The following is a 5,000-nucleotide window of genomic DNA, read 5'->3' as shown; positions in this document are numbered from 1 at the left end:
GAGGCCGAGGCGGGAGGAAAGAAGGAAGGGAGGAAGGGAGTAAGGGAGGAAAGAAGAAAGGCAGGAAGGCAGTAAGGCATGAAAGAAAGAGGGGAAGAAGGAAAGGAAAAAGAAGAAAGAAAGAAAGAAGAAAAGAGAAGAAAAAAGAAGAAAAGAGAAGGGAAGAAAAGAAAGGAAAACGGGGAGGGGGCCTATGTCCTCGACCGGTGACCGCCCAGGTTACAGCGGGTCACGGCCGACCGACCGAAGCCTCGACCCGCGGGGCCTCAAGCGATCTTCTCCTCATCGCAGCCTCTCAGCCGCGACGACAGGCGGCCATCACCAGGCACAAGTCACCTTCTAATAATATTACGATTCTATCGAGACAGGGTCTCGCTGCGTCATCCAGGCCGGATCGCCGTGGCACGATCTCAGCTCATCGCAACCTCGGCCTCCCCGGTCGGAGCCACTCGCCCGCCCCAGTCTCCCGAGCAGTCGTGATCCCAAGCCCAGGCCACCAGGCCCGGCTCACCGTTCTATTTTTCAGAGAGACGGGGTTTCGCCGCGTCGGCCAGCGCGGTCGGTCTGGAACTCCCGGCCTGAAGCGATCCAGCCGCCTCGGCCTCCCAAAGTGCCGGAGTGACAGGCGTGAGCTACCGTGCCCGGCCCAGACCGTCTCGTTCACACATCATAGAGAAGGGGTTTCGTCAGCCGACGGGTGGAGGGCGGGGTGAGTTTCACTCAGCCTGCGTACCGGGGAAAGGGTAAGTGAGTGTGCTTTGTGAACTAGATACGGAAATCGTGTGTGTGTGTGTGACAGAGAGAGAGAGAGAGAGAGAGAGAGAGAGAGAGAGAGAGAGAGAGAGAGAGACCGACGAATTCCACCATGAGGACCCGGAAACGGTGTCCGATTTGGGTCCCCGTGTAGTCACCTGTCTGTGTGTAGGTGACTGAGGATTCCACAAATGAAGGTCAGCAGTATCTATGGAGCTGTTTCTCCCTCTCATGCGTCTCATCCGTGTGGTGGAGAAAGGGGAGAAAAGTGGTCGTGACGGGAAGTCGTCTTCACGCCCGAGGAAGCCGAAGGCAGGCCGAGGGGAAGGAGGGCATCCCACGTGACAGCTCCACCCCCGCGCACCCTTTCCAACGCCGGGGCCGCCGGTCCACCCCGTACGACAACCCACCCCCAAGAACAGCACGGTCCGGAGCGGTCCAGTCTCATCCCATCCGGCCCACCCGGGGCATCCGGCGGAAGTGTTCGCCGGAGGGTCGGAAAGCAGCGTCCACGCGGTTCCCCCGGGGTCTCCCGGCAAAGGCCAGCCGGGGGAGGGTAGCGGGACGTGACGGGGGCTGGGGGCACGCGCCTCAGAGCTCCCCGGAAGGCGGCCGGTAGCCGGCGGGGGACGCCGAGCCAGAGACGTCCGGCGGGATCTAGATCCGGAAGCCGCGTCGGTCCTCTCCCACAGCTCTCCTACGGAAAATGCCACGGCGGCGGCGGGAGCCTCGGCCGGGGGAGAAGCGGGGACAAGGGGGAGAGGGAAGGAGGCCCTCGGGAGGATTCAGCCACGAAAACCCACTCAGCCAAGCTCCCTCCGTCTCTCGGGGTCCAAGGGACACCCCGGGAGACGGCAAGAGACACGTTCACTCCGTGCTTTTCACCTCCGTCTTTATTTTTTCCATCTTTTCCATTTTACAAGAGGTGCGCATCTCAACAACCAGACGGTGGGTGTGAGGGGAGAAGCGTCAAGGGCAGGAGTTGGAGACCAGCGTGAGCAACTGAGCAACACAAGTAGGAGAGCCCAGCTGAAAGAGATGAAAAAGGAGGAGGAGGAGGAGGACGAGGACGAGGACGAGGAGGACGAGGAGGACAGGGGGAGTGGGTGGGGGGAGGAGAAGGAAAGAAAAGAAAAGGAAAAAAGAAAAAGAAAAGCAACCACCAAGAAAGTTAAAATCGTCCAACGGTCGGAAGCTCAAGACCAGGCTGACCAAGACGGAGAAACCCCATCTGTACTAAAAATATAAAAGTCAGCCGGGCACGATGGCGCTTCCCCGTCATTCCAGCTCCTCAGGAAGGCCAAGGCAGGAGGATCACTCGAACCCGGGAGGCGGAGGTCGCAGCGAGCCGAGATCACGCCATCGTAGTCCACCCTGGGCGACTAGAGTGAAACTCCGTCTGGAGGGGGAGGGGGAGGGGGAGGGGGAGGGGGAGGGGGAGGGGGAGGGGGAGGGGGAGGGGGAGGGGGAGGGGGAGGGGAGAGATCGGTGAGACGCGTCTCAAAATTTTATCTGTTCGCATTCCGCGTGCGTAAAACGGAAAGAACCGACCCACGAGAAATACGACCAGAGCGTACCGTGCCCACGCGTGTCATCCCAGCACTCCGGGAGGCCGACGTGGAAGGATGGCCGGAGCGTGGACGTTTGAGATCACCTCGACGTGTGAGACGACACCTGCAATAATAATCATAGAAGTTTAAAAAGCGATCACGTGTGCCCAGAGCGTGGACAACAAAGCGAGAGCACACCCGTACTAAAAAGAAGACGATTGACAGACAGGCAGGCAGGCAGGCAGGCAGGCAGGCAGGCAGGCAGGCAGGCAACTATAGAATGAGCCAGGTGCAGCGTCTCACGCCTGTCACAGCAGCAGCGCGGGCGGCCGAGGCAGGCAGGCGGATCGCTCGAGAACAGGAGTCCGAGACCAGCCCGGGCCACACGACAGAACCCCAGACCCCATCTCACTCACATCCACACATACACAGATACCTGCCTCCCTACCTACGGAAAACGTGAGACATGAGAAAGAACATAAAAGTCACCCGGTGTGGTGGTGCCCACCCGTAGTCCCAGGGAACGGGGACGGGAGGGATGGGACGCGGGACGGCCAGTCGGTCGGACGGTCGGTGGAAATCGTCGAGGCTGGGGTGATCCCGGGCGACAGAGGCAGAGGAAGACCCCGCCGGGAAGGCAGGGAAGGAAGGAAACCAACGAAACAAGCAAGCAAACAATGAACATGACAATGACCTAGAATAACCCATGAGAATAAAGAAGCAAATAAGAGGGTACGAATAAAGCTAAAAGGTAAGGTAATGAAGATGACAATCCACCGTTTTCTCTCCAGCCCAGCCCAGCCCAGGTGGAGTGGAGGCGCGCGATCACAGCCCACGTTCGCCTCTGCCTCCCGGGCTTAAGAGATCCCTGTAGTCCCATCCCAGCTACTTGGGAGCCTGAGGTCACCAGAGCCCAGAGTGAGAAGATCAGGCAGGCCCCAAAAGAAAAGAAAATAAATACACGAACATTGTTAATCCATAATAAACGAAGGATATACATATACAGGTCTATGTAAATGACATGGGTTTTTACGTCATACACGTTCATCCATTAAAATTAACATCTATCCTATACACATGTATGAATGATGGAAATGTCTAGTTTTATCACTAGATATTTTCGTCGGTGTAGGTACGTGTCCGTGTGTCCATATCTACGTATCTATCTATCTAGATAGATATACGTATGCTCACACACAGCAGCGTGCAGAAAAGAAGATTGAAAACCAGAAGGAATCGGCCGGGCGCGGTGGCCGACACCCGTACTCCCGGCACGCTTTGGGAGGCCGAGGCGGGGGAGGGGGAGGGGTGGGGGGAATCGCTAGGTCAGGAGTTCGAGACCAGCCCGGCCAATATGGTGAAATTCCGTCTTCGCTCAAAATACAAAAACTGCTGTTCGCTTGAGAGCCCTGGAGGCAGCGGCGGCGCCGAGCCGAGGAGGCACCACCGCGCTCCAGCTCCAGCCTGGGCGACAGAGCGAGATTCCGTCTCCAGAAAGAAGGAAGAAGGAAAGAATGGGGGCGGCGGGGGAAACCACACACACACACACACACACACACACACACACACACACACACACACACACACACACACACACACGACCAAAAAAAAACAAGAGGGAGTATTACTGGCCGACGGCAACAGCGACTCCCTCCCTCTTAAAAGTCCCGCGGACGCAAACTCCAAATGGGGCAGAGAAAAATGTAGGAGAGGGAGTTCCGCGTGGTCCCAGCTCCACCGAAGGCCGAGGCCGGTGAAGGGCACCCGCGCGTGAACGGGGATCGGCGCCCTCGCAGCGATCCACCGCAGCCCGCGGAGGGAACGGCCAGCGGCCGGCCTGCCGGTCGACCCGGGACACGGCGGGCCGCCTGCCGAGTCCGGGGCTCGCGGGCGGCCGCCGATCGACCCCGGAGGTCCGAAACAGGAGCGGCCGCCAGCCGAGGTCGCCCGTGTGTGGAGACGCCCCGGGCCTCGCCGCCGCCCGCTTCCCGCCACCCTCGGAGGAAAGAGGGGGAAGGACGCGCGAGGGCCGGGGCCCCGGGTGGGCGACCCCCTGGCCCGGGCGGCCACCCCCGGGACGGGGGCCGGCGGGCCACGGACCCGGCTCGGCGCGGCCGCCTCCGCGGCTCCCACCCACGCTCCCCGAGCTCCGTCCCAGCCCGGAGCGGACGAGCCGCCCCGGCGGGGAACGGGGAGAAGGCGGGAGCCGAAGAAGCGGGGCGCGCCGACCGGGTACGCGCGCCCGCCCCGCCCCGCCCCGCCCCGCCCCGCCCGTGGTCGGCGGGGAGGGAGGAAGACGAACGGACGGACGGACGGCGCCGGACGCGCACGCCCCGCCGGGCCCCGAGACCAGGCAGGCCCAAAAAGAAAAGAAAATAAACGAAAATCGTTAATAAATAATAAACAAACGAAAGAAGGAAGGAAGGAAGGAAATACATATACAGGTATATGTAAATGAAATGGGATTTTATGTCATACATGTTCATACATGAACATCTATAAGCATGTCTTAATTATGGAAATATATAGTTTTATCAGTAGATATTTTTGTCGGTGTATGTATATATGTATGTATGTACATATCTGTCTCTACATCTATAGGTATAGATATATCTCCATCTCTATATAGATATATCTTATACCTATAGACACATATACGTATGTTCACACACCGCAGCGTGCAGAAAAGATTGAAAA

The sequence above is a fragment of the Pongo pygmaeus genome, chromosome 12 (assembly GCF_028885625.2).
Source record: "Pongo pygmaeus isolate AG05252 chromosome 12, NHGRI_mPonPyg2-v2.0_pri, whole genome shotgun sequence".
NCBI lineage: Eukaryota > Metazoa > Chordata > Mammalia > Primates > Hominidae > Pongo > Pongo pygmaeus.
The sequence above is the reverse complement of the archived record's forward strand: the minus strand, read 5'-3'. Positions refer to the sequence as shown.